The following is a 20,167-nucleotide window of genomic DNA, read 5'->3' as shown; positions in this document are numbered from 1 at the left end:
AGCTAGTGCTGCATCAGACCATGAACAGAGGGCCTGGAGGGTGAATATGGCAGACAGTATGGAGAAGGAAAGAGAGGAGAAGAGAAAGGCCCAGACAGCAGGAAAAGGAAAGGGAAATGCACCAAAACATAATCTGGAATACTGTAGGCCTCATCTGGAATACTGTGTCCAGTTTTGGGCCCCACACTACAAGAAGGATGTGGAAAAATTGGAAAGAGTCCAGCGGAGGGCAACAAAAATGATTAGGGGTCTGGAGCATATGACTTATGAGGAGAGGCTGAGGGAACTGGGATTGTTTAGTCTCCAGAAGAGAAGAATGAGGGGGGATTTGATAGCAGCCTTCAACTACCTGAAGGGGGGTTCCAAAGAGGATGGAGCTCGGCTGTTCTCAGTGGTGGCAGATGACAGAACAATGAGCAATGGTCTCAAGTTGCAGTGAGGGAGGTCTAGGTTGGATATTAGGAAAAACTTTTTCACTAGGAGGGTGGTGAAGCACTGGAATGCGTTACCTAGGGAGGTGGTGGAGTCTCCTTCTTTGGAGGTTTTTAAGGCCCGGCTTGACAAAGCCCTGGCTGGGATGATTTAGTTGGGAATTGGTCCTGCTTTGAGCAGGGGGTTGGACTAGATGACCTCCTGAGGTCCCTTCCAACCCTGATATTCTATGATTCTATGATACTATGATAATGGGGCTTCTCTGGAAGCAAACACCAATGCTGCAGACTGTTATTTACCTACATGTCCAACAAGCATACCTCACTTTCTTTTGTAATCCGTGGAGAACTGCATACACCTCCCTCCCCAATATTCTACAGTGGCCACATCCCTACCCCTATCACTCCATGCTGGGGCGGGGGGACAGTAAAGACAATCACAGTTTCATATAAACTGACCTGTGAGAACCATGGTTGCTGTATCTGTAGCCAAAATGAGCTGATATGGACATAAATGTTCTTTTCTCCTTGTTAAGTTCTGGTCTGTTAATTTGTTTCAGAAGTTTTTATTGTATTTGTTCTTAAATTGCACATTGTTTTTTGCATTGGTTTTGGTATGCAATAAAAATCTATTGGTAAATAATTAATCTTTATTACTTCACAACATACGCTGCAGAATGCCTAGTGCTACTGAAAGCACCTACTACTTCTTGTTATACAGGGCTATAAAACTCATAGAATCAGTAACAAACACAGTGTACTAACTATACATTTACAGCAATCACCACAAAATTAATAGGTCCAGTAACAGACAGTGTTATATTAATAAATGTACACCAAGCACTACACAATTCCTAACAACCCCAAAACTTTAGGAGCCAGGTGGAGCACAATCCACCATACCTCATTACAGTGGCTGACTATGGAAGTGCTCTTTCAAGGCTTCCCTCAGCCACATTGCTCCACACTGAACTCTTTTAATAGCCCTTGTATAAGGCTCTTCGATCTCTGGAGACAGCCACTCCATGATCCATTCCTGTGGCAACCTTTGCCTCACAGATGTTATGCAGAACACGGCAGGCAGCTATAACCATTGGGATATTTGTCTCACTGAAGTCCAATCTGTGAGTAAGCAGTGCCAGCATCCCTTCAATCTACCAAAAGCAGATTCAACTGTCATTGTGCACCTGCTGAGCCATAGTTGAAACTTTCTTTGGTGCAATTGAGATGCAGGGAAGCAAGGGGTAGGCTGGGTCCTCCAGGATCACTACTGGCATTTCAATATTCCCAGTGGTAAACCACCAGTCAGTAAAGAATGACTCTGCTTGCAACTTTCTGAACAGTCTTGTGTTCTTAAAGACACAAATGTCATGAACTTTCCCTGACTGATCAATATTGATGTTGGTGAAGTATCCCTGGTGATCCACCAATGCTTGCATAACCATAGAAAAGTATCCAGTTTTTTACGTGGCAGGGTGGGCTAGCCCTAAAAAAGGGATATACATTCCATCTATAACTCCACTACTGTTCTGGAACTCCATTGCTGAAAATCCATCCAATATATCCTGCACATTACCAAGAATCACAGTCCTGTGTAGCAGGAGACAATTAATGGCCCTGCACACTTGCATGACAATGGCCCCCCTGTGGATTTTCCATATTCAAAATGATTTCCCACTAATCAATAGCAATCTGGTGTTGCAAATTTCAACAGTGTGATTGTCACTTCCTTCTCCATTGTCAGTGCAGATCTCATTTTGATGTCCCTGCATTGGAGGCTGGGGTAAAGATGGCACACAAATTCAGGAATGTGGCCTTTCACATCAGAAAGTTCTGCAGCCACTGCTCATCATCCCAAGCCTACATTAGGATGTAATCCCACCAGTCAGAGCTCATTTATCAGGCCCACCAGTGGTGTCCCACCGTGTGCAGCTGCTCCATGAATGCCACCAACAATCATCGAATCATGGAAGTGTAGGACTGGAAGAGACATCAAGAGGTCATCTAGTCCAGTCCCCTGCACTCAAGGCAGGACTATGTAATAACAAGATCATTCTTGATAGGTATTTGTCTAACCTATTCCTAAAACCTCCAATGATGGAGATTCCACAGCCTTCCTCAGCAATTTGTTCCAGTACTTAGCCATCCTGACAATTAGGAAGTTTTTCCTAAAGTCCAAAGTAAATGTTCCTTGCTGCAATTTAAGCCCATTACTTTTTGTCCTATCCTCAGAAGTTAAGCAAAATATTTTTTCTCCCTCCTCCTTGTAACAACCTTTTATGTAATTGAAAACTTTTATCATGTCCCTTCTTAGTCTTCTCCAGACTAAACAAACCCAATTTTTAAAATCTTTTTTTCCTGGGTCATTTTTGTAGACATTTAATCATATTTGTTGCTCTCCTCTGGACTTTCTCCAATTTTTTCTCCAATTTGTCTCCAATTTGTGATCTTTCCTGAAATGTGGCACCCAGAATTGGACACAATACTCTAGTTGAGGCCCTATTTTTAGTGCAGAATATAGTGAAAGAATTATGTCTTGTGTCTTGCTTATAACACTCCTGTTAATATAGCTCAGAATGATGTTTGCTTTTTTTGCAACAGTGTTACATTAGTGACTTATATTTAGCTTGTGATCTACTATAACTCCCAGTTCCCTTTCCGCAGGACTCCTTCCGAGGCAGGAATTTCCCAATTTTTATGCCGCAATTTATCATTCCTTCCTTGATGGAATTCTTTGCACTTGTCCTTTTTGGATTTCTTCCTATTTACTTCAGAGCACTTCTCCAGTTTGTCAAGATGGTTGTGAACTTTAATCCTATACTCCAAAGCACTTGCAACCCTGCCCAGCTTGGTAACATCCACAAATGTTATAAGTATACTCTCTATGCCATTATCTAAATAGTTGATGAAGATATTGAATAGAACTTGACCTAGGACCGATCCCTCTGGGATCCCCATTCAATATGCCCTTCCAGCTTGACTGTGAACCACTGATAACTACTCTCTTGGGAACAGTTTTTCAACCAGTTATGCACCACCTTATTGTTGCTCCATCTAGGTTGCATGTCTGTTGTTTGTTTAGGAGATGGTCATGCGAGACAGTATCAGACACCTTACTAAAGTCAAGATATACCACATCTTCTGCTTCCCCTCTATCCACAAGGTTTGTTACCCTGTCAAAAAAAGCTAGTAGGTTGGTATGACATGATTTGTTCTTGACGAATCCATACCGTTACTTATCACCTTATTTTCTTCTAGGTGTTTACAAATTGATAGTTTGATTATTTGCTCCATTATCTTTCTGGATACTGAAGTTAAGCTGCTTGATCTGTAATTTCTTGGGTTGTCCTTTTCCCCCTTTTTATAGTTTGGCTCTATATTTGCCCTCTTCCAGTCATCTGTGATCTCTCCTGCCTTCCATGGGTTTTTGAAGATAATCGCTACTGGTTCAGGTATCTCCTCAGTGAGCTCCTTGAGTATTCATCAAACCCATGTGACTTGAAGACAGCTAACTTGTCTAAGTAATTTTTAACTTGTTCTTTCCCTATTTTAGCCTCAGGACCTATCTCATTTTCACTGGTGTTCATTATGTTAGATGTCCAATCACTACTAACCTTTTTGGTGAAAACCAAAAAGTTTTCACTAAATGATCATTGAGTAATGGGCTAAACTGTCCATGGTCTTCCTCTAGCTGCTAATCTATTTGTAGAATATTTTCTTGTTATCCTTTATGTATTTAGCTAGTTTAATTTCATTTTGTGACTTAGCTGTTCTATTTTTTCCCCGACGTGATTGGGGGGTTTTATATTCATCGTTTGTACTTTGACATAGTTTCCACATTTTGTAGCACTCTTTTTAGAGTTTCAGATCATTGAAGATCTCTTGGTTAAGCCACGGGGCCTCCTGCTATACTTCCTATCTTTCCTGTGCAGTGGAATAGTTTGCTTTTGTGTCATTAATCTTGTCTATTTAAAACTCTGCCAACTCTCTCAAACTGTTTTTCCCCTTAAACTTGTTTCCCATGGGATCTTACCTACCAACTCCCTGTAAAGTCTGCCTTCGTGAAATCCATTTTCTTTATTCTTCTATTTTCCCTCCTACTATTCCTTAGAATTATGAACTTTATCATTTCATGATCACTTTCACCCAAGATGCCCTTCACTTTCAAATTCTCAACCAGTTGCTCCCTATTTGTCAACATCAAATCTAGAACAGCCTCTCCCCTAGTTGCTTTTTCCACCTTCTAAAATAAAATAAAAATGTCTCCAATGCGTTCCAAGAACTTGTTGGATAATATGTGCCCTTCTGCTTTATTTTCCCACTGGATGTCTGAGTATTTGAATCCCAAATCACCACCAAGTCCTGTGCTTTGGATGATTTGTTTAAAAAAAGCCTTATCCACCTCTTCTTGCTGGTTAGGTAGTATATAGTAGATTCCTACTATGAAATTACCTTGTTTTTTACCCCTTTTATCCTTACCCAGATACTTTCAGCAAGTCAGTCTCCTATTTCCATCTCAACTTCAGTTCAAGTGTATAAATCTTTGATATATAAAACAACATCTCCTCCCCTTTTTCCCTGTCCTTACTTAGCAAGCTGTACCCTTCTATACCAATATTCCAGTCATGTGTATTATCTCATCAAGTGTCTGTGATCCCAACTATGTCATAGTTGTGTTTATTCACTAGCATTTCTAAGTCTTCCTGCTTATTCCCCATACTTCTCACATTAGTATTCAGACATCTAATATACTGATTTGATTCCCCCTCTATATTCTCTCTTGTATCTCCCTTGTCCTTGCTATAATGGCCCATGCCCCACCCCACCCCTCCACAAATTTTGACCCTTTTCCTAAATCTCCATGTTTTTGACTTACCTGTGGACTTTTATCTCTTGCCCCCGTTGAACCTAGTTTAAAGCCCTCCTCATTAGGTTATCTAATCTGTTTCCAAAGATACTCCTCTCCTTCCTCAGTAGTTGACTCCATTTCTGATCAGCAATATTTCTTCCCAGAACAACTCCTTCACTCTTGCTCCCAGAATTCTGTAGTCACTACTGATCTGCTTAGGATCATGCCTCGCAGTATCATTAGTGTCCACGTGGATGAGTAGTATGGGGTAGTAGTCAGAGGGCTGGATGATCCTCAACAATCCTTCTGTAATGTCTCAAATATGGGTCCCTGGCAGGCAGCACACCATTACACCATCCATCTATCTCGGGCATATTTATACTGGATTAGCTACAAACATGACACAATTGTGTATATCCGGAGTGTAGACCCATTGCACTGGTATGTAGCTGAATCAGTATCTGCACTGTCAAAAAATATCCCCAGTATAGACAGATACTAAGGGTACATCTACATTGCAAAAAGAAACCCACAGCAGTGAGTCTCAGAGTTATGAGGCTAAAAATAGAAGTGTAGAAGCTCACGCTCAGGCTGAAGCCTGGGCTATGAGACCTCTCTCCCTCAAAGGGTTTCAGATCCCAGGCTCCAGCCCAAATGGGAACACCTGCGCTACTGTTTTTAGGTGCATAATGTGAGGCCTGCTAGCCCGAGCCAGTTGATCCAGGTTCTGAGACTTGCTGCCACATTTATTTATTTTTTTTTGCAGTATAGACGAATCCTTTTGAAAAACTTCATCTAGAAGACATCTGTGCAATAGACTAAATCCTCCAGTAATGCCACATTTCCTGTTGACTCTGTATGCAGTCTTTTGGGGAACTGCATGTGTGGAACTGCATGCTGGGACAGAGAAAAGAAAGGAACCCAGCACAGGACAGTCGCAGACTACAGCCCAAAGAGTATTAGGAAGTTTTGTTACATTATTACCTTATATCATTTTTATTCTTAATAAAGGGTTTATCTTGAAACCAATCTGCTCGTCATTAAGATATTACAATCTGCAGCTACTGGAAACCCTGATGAAGCAGAATAGACAGACTGAAGCATCTGAGTTCTCTTTACTTGTGGATACTCAATATGTCAAACGGTTGGTGTGATTGCAAACATACTATGATTTATTTGCTTAACAATTTTCTGTTTAAAGTTTCTGTTATTTTCATAACAAATTATTTCAATAAAGATCTAGGACTCATTTCACATAGATTAACATTTAAAGTGTGATTTCTTTTTAGTAGGAAAAAACCTTTAGATAAAGTCTAAGATTCGATTAACAATTTAGAAACTGTAATTAAAGAAGCAAGAACAAACTCTTCCTTTAGCAATTTAAGCTTATAAAATTAGAAGGAAGTAAAGATCTAGCAACATTTAAATAACAAATGTGCTTTAAAAAGTATCATTTTACATTTAAAATAAAAAAAAACAATTTAGATGACAGAATGGTCCTCTCAGCACTTAAAACTCATTAATATATTTTTTTTAATTAAAAAAAGGTGGTGTTTTGATGTGGGGAGGAAGGGGCTGGGGACTTTCCAGGGAACTTTTTGTCGGGAAGCAATGCTGCTTTGTTCATCTGCAGTAACCAGGAAACACAGGAGCAGATACGATATGCAGAAGCTCTAAGGTGATCATATGTGAGAAATAAGAAAGCTCCAGCACTTAGTTTTCATATTTCTTTAGGAATCAGTTGCCAGGAGGCTTCCAAATATCCTGGTGTGAGCTGGATATGTAAAAAGGCATAAGGTTGTAACTTAATTGAAAATGGTCTGTAGGCAGCATGGACAGAGGTTTCCAGTAAAATTAAAGTTAAAATATACTGTAAATGGGTGATCCATGACCATTATTAGAACAGCAGGATGCAACCCTCTCCAGTATTACTACTGTTCCGAAATGTTAAAAAATCCCATGGTACAGTTTATAACAGTGGTTTTCAAACATTTTTTCTGGGGACCCAGTTGAAGAAAATTGTTCATGCCCGTGATCCAATGGAGCTGGGGATGAGGGGTTTGGTGTGTGGGAGGGGCTAAGGGCTGGGGAATAGGGTTGGGGTGCAGGGGTGAGGGCTGCAGGGTGGGGCCGGGAATGAGGGGTTCAGGGTGTGGGAGGGGGCTTTGGACTGGGGCAGGGGGTTGGGGTGCAGGACGGGGTCAGGGCCTTAGGCTGGGGGTGCAGGCTCTGTGGTGGCATGGTGATAAGAGGTTTGGGGTGCAGGAAGGGGTTTTGAGCTTGCGGGGAGCTCAGGGCTGGGGCAGGGGATTGGGGCGCAGGGTTGGGGTGCAGACTTACCTCCGGCAGCTCCCGGTCAGTGGTGCAGCGGAAGTGCTAAGGCAGGCTTCCCACCTGTCCTGGCACTGCAGACTGCGCTGCACCTGAAGCGGCCAGCAGCAGCTCCAGCTCCTAGGTGGAGGCACGCAAGCAGCTCGGCGTGGCTGTCATCCGCAGGCATGCCCCTCCCCCCCCAGGGCGGAGCCAGTGCTCGGGGCAGGGGCAGCGCGCAGAGCCAAGTGGCCCCCCTGCCTAGAAGCCCGACCCGCTGCTGGCTGCTTCCGGGGCTCAGCACAGTGTCGGAACAGGTAGGCACTAGCCTGCCTTACCTGGGCAGCACCGCCGACGGGACTTTTAATGTCTCGGTCAATGGTGCTGACCAAAGCAACCCAGTGCCTTACATGCTGCAACCCAGTACTGGGTCGCAACCCGAACTTTGAAAAACACTGGTTTATAGGGACACAATCTCATCATTGTATTGGACTACATTTGCCAGTAAATTTCTAGCTTTTCTAAAATTGTAAATAGTGTATATAATTACTGGTATATTATGTAATTATAAACTCATAATTTTGAAAAAAATCTAAGTAGTAGAAACATGATTCTGTGCATTTTATGCACTACTACTTTTTAATATGCATCCTAGTTAGATAATAGGTATATGAAACAACTATTTTATAGAAGAAATTATGTGGGAACATACTGGTTTTTAGATCATAGGTTCAAACTCAGACAGGACAGCAGCCTAAAGTCCATTCAGAATTTGGCTTTGAACAGTCAATGTTGAATAATACAGCTAAAGTTAAAAATATAAACAAGATACTTTCTATCAAAATATCCCTTTAGCCAGCCATTGAAGTAATATAAAAACAATTGCTATAGCTTTTTTCTATATATTTTGAGCCACCTTAATGTTAAATAAACTAATGTAAATCATTGTGTCTCTACAGCATAAACTGCTTTTAAATGCTGTGGTTTCCTTCTAATGATTTTAAATAAGTAGAATATGCCTATGGATTTAAAACTGCTGTTTTCTTCATGTTTAATACAATTCTTTCTATTTTTTTTATTATTTTTTTTATTTAACTTGAGAGATGCTGCACTACAGAAAACTTTCAGAGTGTGAACTCTTTTTCTAAAGCATTAGGATTTCCTGGATGAAAAATAATGCCTTCTCAGCTGGATTCATGAGGACCTATTACACAGTAACATCCGATTGTAATTTAGGTTCATCACCAGTATGTCTTCCCAGTGAGGATCCAACAGCATGCAGCCCAGACACTCTTTCTACCTAAAGATGGTAATTTGAATTCAGATCACAAATTAATGATCCTCCATATTCATCATCTCTCTTGTTTTAGTACAGTTTATTTCTGGAATAAAATATACATCTGATAAAAAGACGTTTGGACTTGCAGCATGTGTGTCCCCAGGGTACCGGAAAACAGTCTCCTCTTTCAGGAATTTAGCAATTAGGTTATCTTAACAAGTATGTTTTCTGGCTGACTTAAAATCTACTATAACTAAAAGATATACAAGAATGTACAGTGGTTAAATCAGAAAATATATTTAAGAACTGTACTGAATATTTTCTTGCTTTATATTCTTAGAGTTCATTTCTGATTTTACTACTACATGTGAATCTTAGGTGTATATTTTTATAACTCTGGACAAGTATCTTAACAGCTGTATTTTGATCATATGCAGGATTATATATTAGTTAGGTATCTAGACAGTATTTCCCTTAACAGCAATAACTTATACAGATATGTAGCAACAACTTTTTCCCATTCTGTGTATTGACTAAGGCCATGTCTACACTGGCAAGCTTACAGAGGCACAGCTGTACTGACACAGCTGTGCCACTGTAAGAGTGCTTGTGTAGTTGCATTATGCAGACCAGCTCAATGAGCAGTGGTAGCTATGTCAGCAGGAGAGCATGTCCCACCGACATCACGCTGTGCACACAAGCACTTATGCAGGCAAAACTTATGTCGCTCAGGAGGATATTTTTTCACACCCCTGAGTGTCAAAATTTTTGCCGTCATAAGTGCTAGTATAGACATGGCCTAACATGAGATCTTATCATCAGAGTATCTGAACAGCTCACATACATGAATAGATTTATCCTCACAGTACCCCTGTGAAGTATTATCCTTATTTTATAGATAGGCAATTGTGGCACAGAAAGATTAAATGACTTTCCTACAGTCACACAGAAGTCTGTGGCAGATCCAGAATCTGTATACGTCTCATGAGCCCCAGGCCATTGTCTGAATCACAAGGCCATCCTTCTTATATAGGCAAGAATGCAAATACATTATTTTAATTAGTCATCATTCTATGACAAACACAAATACATCAGATGTTGGTAGGTGATAAGAACACTGGAAATCTTTGGCCCCCGAAATCCTCAGGAATTGAAATTGTCTCCAAATTTTCTGAGATAGACAATATGACCTTGCTGATCTTGCTGATGATGATAGTATTGCCAGTATTAGCAGTACTATCCTACAACCTCAGTACAATCCAGAAAGAGACATACAGGTCAGATTGGCAGAGGCCCTGGAGGTTTTTCGCCTTCCTCTGCAGCGTGGGGCATGGGTCACTTGCTGGAGGATTCTCTGCACCTTGAGGTCTTTAAACCATGATTTGAGGACTTCAATAACTCAGACATAGGTTAGGGGTTTGTTACAGGAGTGGGTGGGTGAGATTCTGTGGCCTGCGTTGTGCAGGAGGTCAGACTAGATGATCATAATGGTCCCTTCTGACTTTAAAGTCTATGAGTCTATGAGGTCTACATATTAAAAAGAGTGCCTGGGATAGTGCACAAGCACTTCTCCATGCACCTGAAGTGAGCATATACAATGCATGTGTCCAATCAGGGTTGCATAAACACCGGGGCATATCCTTGTCCATATTTTCAACTTGTGTGCACACACTGAACATACACAACTCAGGCATATGAAAAATGCACACTTTTAAAAATTTGAGCCTGTCACTATGTGGGTTCTCGCTCTTCACTGGATGCAAGATTCACTATCTAACCAAACTCTTAGGTCTTGCCCTATGTGGGGTATAGTAAATGAGCCATCTACCATAAAGCATTTTGCCTGTCCAGGTTATAATAATGTACAACGTTCTTCCTTTTCCCAACATGCATGCAAATTTTTAAAAACACAAATGTCTCCTGTTTTGGGGTTCAGTCATAAGAGCAGCATTCACCCTTCCCTTGAACCTGGTATCTCCACTGTTTGCTTCCTTCTCCTTTTATACAGAGCATCTGGGCTTGATAGGTTCCTGTGCTCAGATGTACATGTTCTACACCTCTCAATGCTTCCCTGTCTGACTATATACCCCTGGAGACCTGATAGAAAACCCCAGTTCTGGTCATACCAGTGGATCCATGGCCAGGCATCCCAGGAGCCTGATAGGAGCCCGTTGGGTAGTGCAGCTTGTCACAGCAACACAGAAAGAAATCTAATAGATGTGCCGCAAGAAATGGAACAACAGATACAGAAGGCCAGCAAGTACTAAAAAATACTTAGCTGCAACTCAGGTGATGTCAGTCCCAATTGACTTTGTTCAAGCATAAAGCCCTATAACATTTCAAATTCTTGTTAAAACTCCATAATAAATCTTCCTGGAGAGAGTATCTCCTAGTTCAGTGAGATACTTATAATAATTTCCTGTTTTTAAAGGCTTGATCCAAAGCTTTCTGAAGTACCCTCAACAGATTTTGGATCAGACCCTGGCTAGCTTTGCACAAATATTATAAATATTTTATCTTAAAGCGTAAGTAGTTATCTTTTGACTTCAAAATGCACTATATACTCCTACCTTCAATTAATATGTTAATTTGAAAATACAAGTTATATTGTATTCTATTATTCAGTATGTACAGTTAAAACATGCAAATGTCAGTTTAGATTCGAATGGTATTTTAAAAAAAAGATTCTCATACCATTGCTTAAAGAACAATTCTTTACAAACTTTTATATGTTATATCACAAAGGCATCCAACATATTAACATCTCCAAGTGACTAAAAAAAGAAAAGATTAAATCCATGTTTTTCTCTGCTCTTTAAAATATACCTGTGATATTTTGGCCTTGATTTTTTCCACAAACCACATTGTTTATCAATTACAATTATCCGTAAATCATTAAAAAGAAAGCAAAGTCATTGTTATTTTAAGATGCACAAGTATTGAAAATTTAATAATTGGAAAGAATTATAGTTTCCATCTGTGTGTTTAATTTCCCTCACACAGGAAAAGATAATTTAAGATAGTTTAAACCCTTTCATTTTAAAATACTTCTTTCTAATTGCATTATAACATGCACAATCAGTATATATTTATGTATATATTGTCAGCTCACCAGCTGCATAGCCATTATCAAAAGTTTTTGTTCCTTCTGCATAACAGTAGAGGTAGATCTTAAGGGGAGATTTGAAGGAGGATAAGGTAGTGGCTTTGCAATTTTTGGCAAGTTTTTCCCCTTGCATACGGGGTGACATGGGAGAATGTACAAAGATATTTGTGAAAGTGACTTGGTGCATGTTAAAGGCTGGGAACATGGGCACAATGAAGGCAAGGGGAGGGTAGACATGACTGAGACATTTTCTTACTCCACTATTGTGGTTCTAGTTGTGCTGGATGGTGCCAGGTTCTTAGTGGCAATTCTGGAACTTTGTTTTTGTTTCTTGTCAACTAGTTCACTATGAGCACACTGAGGTAAAGATACAATTCCTACCTCTGCCATCATCCCTATTCTTTAATGCTAACATCATTCAGGCATTATAGTTCTGCTGTTTGTGGCAACAGTAGAAATCACTTAATTTTCTGATGCATATACCATACTCAGTGAAGACAAATCCCTAAGGCACTAGTATATCTGAGAGAAGACACAAGCAATACTGACACCCATATTATAGCCCTGAAGATCAATACAACAAGTTTATAAGCTGGCATCAGCTGTATTAAGACAGAAGAGCAGAACCTGGCAAACATCTGTCTTAAAGAATGAATACATTGAAATTGCCCCAACCCAGAAAATGCAATGATGGCCCAAACGTGTCAAAATATAACACTAAACAAACAAAAAAGAAATAAAGACCTCTAGTTGAAGTGAAGAGTTACTGAAGGCTACATAACTGCCTTTTCTGGAAGTTATTAAACGAGGCAAATGCCATTTTTATATTGTATTAACTGTGGGTGAACTCCTGGAAGTTTTGGCTTCAAGGGGTCTAGGGTTTCACTCTGTAATTCCATCAGTGTACAGTAAAATACAGGCGCTTATACAAGCTTATACACTTGTTATAATGTAAGCTGTGAGGTCCACTCTTTTTTGTAAGAAGTATAAAAATCACATTGTGCAGGACTTCTGAAAGAACATACAGATAGACACTAGTTTATGTGTTCAGACTGCCTGTGGATAAAGAAATTAAGCCATCACTTATTGGTACAATTCCTATGCTTCACTGTAAGGAAAAGCATCATAAATAAATGGATAAGAATTATCTAGCTAAACAAGAGAGCTTTAACCTAATACTTAGTTATAGAAGACATGAGGTACAACCTGGGAAAGCTCTCAGGCCTGGTCTACACGGGGGGAGGGATCAATCTAAGTTACGCAACTTTAGCTACGTGAATAACGTAGCTGAAATCGACATACTTAGAACTACTTACCGCGGTGTCTTCACTGCGGTAAGTTGACAGCTGATGCTCTCCCATTGACTTCGCCTGCACCTCTCGCCCTGGTGGAGTACCAGAGTCGACGCAATAAATCGACCCCCGCTGGATAGATCACTGCCTGTCGATCCAGCGGGTAATGTAGACAAGCCCATCGATACAGTAAGCCAGGGGTCGGCAACGTTTGGCACGTGGCTCGCCAGTAAACACCCTGGCGGGCCGGGCCAGTTTATTTACCTGCTGACACGGCAGGTTCTTCCAATCATGGCCCCCACTGGCCGTGGTTCGCCGTCCCGGGCCAATGGGGGCGGCGAGAAGCGGCGCGGGCGAGGGATGTGCAGGCCGCGGCTTCCCGCTGCCCCCATTGGCCCGGGACGGCAAACCGTGGCCAGTGGGGGCCGCGATTGGCCGAACCTGCCGGGTCAGCAGGTAAATAAACTGGCCCAGCCCGCCAGAGTGCTTACCCTGGCGAGCCGCGTGCCAAACGTTGCCGACCCCTGCAGTAAGCTAACACAAAAGTGGAGTAAGGTCATCCATTACTTAGCTACAGATGAACCACAACGTTTCTATGGTGCTTTCATAGCAAATTATAAAAGCTTCACCTATATATAACTGTCTGAAAACAACATTCTCCCCAGCCATTCTCCCCAAGGCCACATAGACCTCTAATGGCATCCATCTCTTTTATTGTTGTTGTGTGCATATTTTATTATTGGAAAAGGAAATGCCACAATAATATCAATGGCGTGTATATGAAGTGCTACAATATATCTTTCCCCTAACCTCTAACAAAGTAAGTAATATCCATATATCAATTTTCTTGCTTTGTAGAGATTAAAGTGACTTTTGAACACAAAGAGTGCCCCAAACACTTTGCACTCCAAATAGAATTTTTAATCAATGCTTAGTTGTTTTTACAAGCTTTATAGATTCTTGCATATAGAAATAAGGATTTTAAAAGACACCCTCAGGCAATATTTTAAAGGGTTGCTGCTACTGTATCACTTGAAACACTAATGCAAATCAAATAATAAAATTAACATATAATTTCATAACAATCTATAATTCATCCAAGACAAACTACTTTAGCTGCAAAATGAGCACGCTATACTAAATAGAGAGCAGAAGTTTGATGACTATGATTTTCACATCCGGTTCAAATATGTAGGCAGCATGAGTGGAGCCAGGATTTTTAATTAAGACTTTATATTTTCAAATCTGGGTAGCTGAAGTTGCTTTCTAAAATTATTATTTAGGCACCTAAAAAAAAGTGACCAATTTTCTAAGGTGCTGAGCACCTACCTGCAACTTCCATTGATTTTAATGGGATTTGAGGATACTCAGCTTTCCCAACTCTTCCTTTGTACCCACCTCTCTGTTCATAGACTCATAGAATATCAGGGTTGGAAGGGACCTCAGGAGGTCATCTAGTCCAACCCCCTGCTCAAAGCAGGACCAATTCCCAACTAAATCATCCCAGCCAGGGCTTTGTCAAGTCAGGCCTTAAAAACCTCCAAAGAAGGAGACTCCACCACCTCCCTAGGTAACGCATTCCAGTGCTTCACCACCCTGCTAGTGAAAAAGTTTTTCCTAATATCCAACCTAGACCTCCCCCACTGCAACTTGAGACCATTGCTCCTTGTTCTGTCATCTGCCACCACTGAGAACAGCCGAGCTCCATCCTCTTTGGAACCCCCCCCCCTCAGGTAGTTGAAAGCAGCTATCAAATCCCCCATCATTCTTCTCTTCTGGAGACTAAACAATGCCATTTCCCTCAGCCTCTCCTCATAAGTCATGTGCTCCAGACCCCTAATCATTTTTGTTGCCCTCCGCTGGACTCTTTCCAATTTTTCCACATCCTTCTTGTAGTGTGGGGCCCAAAACTGGACACAGTACTCCAGATGAGGCTTCACCAATGTCGAATAAAGGGGAACGATCACGTTCCTCGATCTGCTGGCAATGCCCCTACTTATACCGCCCAAAATGCCGTTAGCCTTCTTGGCAACAAGAGCACACTGTTGACTCATATCCAGCTTCTCGTCCACTGTGACCCCTAGGTCCTTTTCTGCAGAACTGCTACCTAGCCATTCGGTCCCTATTCTGTAGCAGTGCATAGGATTCTTCCGTCCTAAGTGCAGGACTCTGCACTTGTCCTTGTTGAACCTCATCAGGTTTTTTTTGGCCCAATCCTCTAATTTGTCTAGGTCCCTCTGTATCCGATCCCTACCCTCCAGTGTATCTACGACGCCTCCCAGTTTAGTGTCATCTGCAAACTTGCTGAGAGTGCAGTCCACACCATCCTCCAGATCATTAATAAAGATATTAAACAAAACCGGCCCCAGGACCGACCCTTGGGGCACTCCGCTTGAAACCGGCTGCCAACTAGACATGGAGCCATTGATCACTACCCATTGAGGCCGACGATCTAGCCAGCTTTCTATCCACCTTACAGTCCATTCATCCAGCCCATACTTCTTTAACTTGGCGGCAAGAATACTGTGGGAGACCGTATCAAAAGCTTTGCTAAAGTCAAGGAATAACACATCCACTGCTTTCCCCTCATCCACAGAGCCAGTTATCTCATCATAGAAGGCAATTAGGTTAGTCAGGCACGACTTCCCCTTGGTGAATCCATGCTGACCGTTCCTGATCACTTTCCTCTCCTCTAAGTGTTTCATAATTGATTCCTTGAGGACCTGCTCCATGATTTTTCCAGGGACTGAGGTGAGGCTGACTGGCCTGTAGTTCCCCGGATCCTCCTTCTTCCCTTTTTTAAAGATGGGCACTACATTAGCCATTTTCCAGTCATCCAGGACCTCCCCCGATAGCCATGAGTTTTCAAAGATGATGGCCAATGGTTCCGCAATCACATCCGCCAACTCCTTTAGCACCCTCGGATGCAGCGCATCTGGCCCCATGGATTTGTGCTCATCCAGTTTTTCTAAATAGTCCCGAACCACTTCTTTCTCCACGGAGGGCTGGTCACCTCCTCCCCATACTGTGCTACCCAGTCCAGCAGTCTGGGAGCTGACCTTGTTTCTGAAGACAGAGGCAAAAAAAGCATTGAGTACATTAGCTTTTTCCACATCCTCTGTCACTAGGTTGCCTCCCTCATTCAGTAAGGGGCCCACACTTTCCTTGACTTTCTTCTTGTTGCTAACATACCCGAAGAAACCCTTCTTGTTACTCTTAACATCTCTTGCTAGCTGCAACTCCAAGTGCGATTTGGCCTTTCTGATTTCACTTTTGCATGCCTGAGCAATATTTTTATACTCCTCCCTGGTCATTTGTCCAATCTTCCACTTCTTGTAAGCTTCTTTTTTGTGTTTAAGGTCAGCAAGGATTTCACTGTTAAGCCAAGTTGGTCGCCTGCCATATTTACTATTCTTTCTACACATCGGGATGGTTTGTTCCTGCAACCGCAATAAGGATTCTTTAAAATACAGCCAGGTCTCCTTGATCCCTTTGCCATTCATGTTATTCTCCCAGGAGATCCTGCCCATCTGTTCCCTGAGGGAGTCAAAGTCTGCTTTTCTGAAGTCCAGGATCCATATTCTGCTGCTCTCCTTTCTTCCTTGTGTCAGGATCCTGAACTCTACCATCTCATGGTCACTGCCTCCCAGGTTCCCATCCACTTTTGCTTCCCCTACTAATTCTTCCCTGTTTGTGAGCAGCAGGTCAAGAAAAGATCTGCCCCTAGTTGGTTCCTCCAGCACTTGCACCAGGAAATTGTCCCCTACACTTTCCAAAAACTTCCTGGATTGTCTGTGCACCGCTGTATTGCTCTCCCAGCAGATATCAGGGTGATTAAAGTCTCCCATGAGAACCAGGGCCTGCGATCTAGCAACTTCTGTTAGTTGCTGGAAGAAAGCCTCGTCCACCTCATCCCCCTTGTCTGGTGGTCTATAGCAGACTCCGACCATGACATCACCCTTGTTGCTCACACTTCTCAACTTTATCCAGAGACTCTCAGGTTTTTCTGCAGTTTCATACTGGAGCTCTGAGCAGTCATACTCCTCTCTTACATACAACGCAACTCCCCCACCTTTTCTGCCCTGCCTGTCCTTCCTGAACAGTTTATATCCATCCATGACAGTACGCCAGTCATGTGAGTTATCCACCAAGTCTCTGTTATTCCCATCACATCATAGTTCCCTGACTGTGCCAGGACTTCCAGTTCTCCCTGCTTGTTTCCCAGGCTTCTTGCATTTGTGTATAGGCACTTAAGATAACTCATCGATCGTCCCTCTTTCTCAGTATGAGACAGGAGTCCTCCCCTCTTGCGCTCTCCTGCTTGTGCTTCCTCCCAGGATCCCATTTCCCCACTTACCTCAGGGCTTTGGTCTCCTTCCCCCAGTGAACCTAGTTTAAAGCCCTCCTCACTAGGTTAGCCAGCCTGCTTGTGAAGATGCTCTTCCCTCTCTTCGTTAGGTGGAGCCCGTCTCTGCCTAGCACTCCTCCTTCTTGGAACACCATCCCATGGTCGAAGAATCCAAAGCCTTCTCTCCGACACCACCTGCGTAGCCATTCGTTGACTTCCACGATTTGACGGTTTCTACCCAGGCCTTTTCCTTGCACAGGGAGGATGGACGAGAACACCACTTGCGCCTCAAACTCCTTTATCCTTCTTCCCAGAGCCATGTAGTCTGCAGTGATCCGCTCAAGGTCATTCTTGGCAGTATCATTGGTGCCCACATGGAGAAGCAGGAAGGAGTAGCGATCCAAGGGCTTGATAAGTCTCGGCAGTCTCTCCGTCACATCGTGTATCCTAGCTCCTGGCAAGCAGGAGACCTCTCGGTTTTCCCGGTCGGGGCGGCAGATAGATGACTCAGTCCCCCTGAGGAGGGAGTCCCCGACCACCACCACCCTCCTCCTCCTCTTGGGAGTGGTGGTTGTGGAACCCTCATCCCTAGGACAGTGCATCTTTTGCCTTTGTTCACCACTGTTCCTCCTCACCCATCCCTATATGTCACCAGCCACTTCCCACACCTCCCCATTCCATCTCAAACCATTTCAGACATCTCTGCTCTTTCTCACCCTATTATCAATTGTGCAGCCCCCATTCACATATCAGCAGTATAAAATGGCCACTTCTGGGTAGAGAGTGTGGAAAACCCCACCTTTACTTCCTGCTGCCACCTTTCCTTTGACTGGAGGAGTGGGATGCCATTCAAGAAGGGACTGTGTGGCTTACCCATGGTGCTGGTGGAGCACAGTGGGCTGAATGTTTGAGCTCAGGACTGGAAGACAGGCCCACTGGCATATGAGAAACCACTAGAGTCCAGAGGAAGCAACCTGACTGGTGACTGAAAAACTGTTGTTGCAGGGACACTTGGACTATTTATTTGCTGACAAAGATGACTGTTGCTGTTAAGGTGATTGATTGTTGCTGATAAGGAGAGTGATGGCTGGGTATGTTCCTGCTTCTCAAAAGCTGTAGGAGGGGTCTCCAGCCTAAGCAAGGGGTGGGAGTTTGGAACTAACTACCAGCAAGGGGAGTTCCCACCCTGCCATGAACCCCTCAGAACTGCTTTGCCCACCTTCCAGCTTCATAGATTTTCATGAATACACAACATTCTGTTTCTGAGCACTAAAATACTTATGTAAAATTATATGAAAACGTAAAATACAGTGAGCATTTTATTTTTAAATTGCAGGTTCACTGTTTTAAATTGTATATCAAAGGAGGATGGGACACTAAAAGTGGTGTTGACGCACTCCAGCCTGTAACAAGTCTTTATCCTTGACAGAGACTCATTGAGATAAAGCTCTTGAGAAACTGATATCATATACAGCATCTTTAGACTCAGGTTAATGGGATAAATAATTGAACCAACCATGCTGGATAATGAGGTGAATTTTAACATTTTAATATAATAATCAATTCTAACCAACAGCCAAGTCTCTCTACAACCACTGTCTGCCCTGGGATTTGTTATTTGTGATACAGAATACATTCAAGAATACAAATTATTGAAGTGAGACCATGACAGAGGGCAGAAGTAGAGCACAGCACATTTCTACTCTGGCTGCAGGAAAATGTGCAGCTATTTCTGAAATCAGTCTTTTCACACCCGTACCAGAGTGAATTGTATAAATAACACCTGTTCCAGACTAGTGGTTAATAGCTATTCATTAAATCAGCTATGGAATTCTGAGCCCTAATCCACTTGCTGCCTGACAATATAAACATAGTTTAAAATGGGCAATGTTATAGATATTGGATATTATATAAGTGGTCAGTAAACATTGTTGTACTCTATTTTATTTGTTCAAGCTGGCACAGCATATGCCCAGAATTTGAGGACTATAAATGTAATGTGTTTCATTTTGCAATATGTTCCTGGAAAAAATCTACAAAATGTCAAAACCGAAGTATTAATTGGTATAAAAATACCCTTTTAAACTCATAGAGTCCCATCATTTATATCAGTGTTTCCCAAACTTAGGATGCTGTTGTGTAGGGAAAGCCCCTGGCGGGCCGGGCTGGTTTGTTTACCTGCCCCGTCCGCAGGTCCGGCCGATCGCAGGTCCCATTGGCTGTGGTTCGCTGCTCCAGGCCAATGGGAGCTGCTGGAAGTGGCAGTCAGTACGTCCCTTGGCCCACACTGCTTCCAGCAGTTCTCATTGGCCTGGAGCAGTGAACACTGATTTATATTAAAAGTAAAACAACATTCTGCCACCTACCTCAGTAGGTGTGTTCTCTGGGGGTGGGGGGAAGGAGAGGGCACGTTAAGGCCCTGATCTTGCAAACACTTACAAACTTGTTTAAATTTATGCACATGGGTAGTCCCATTGATTTCATGAGAACATGTATAAATGTTTGTAGAATCGAGTCCTTTATTGGAGTTTTGTTTTTTAATAGTGTTCAGA

This window comes from Terrapene carolina, unplaced genomic scaffold (genome assembly GCF_002925995.2).
Source record: "Terrapene carolina triunguis isolate 2854851 unplaced genomic scaffold, T_m_triunguis-2.0 Scaffold23, whole genome shotgun sequence".
NCBI lineage: Eukaryota > Metazoa > Chordata > Testudines > Emydidae > Terrapene > Terrapene triunguis.
Note: the sequence above shows the minus strand (reverse complement) of the source record.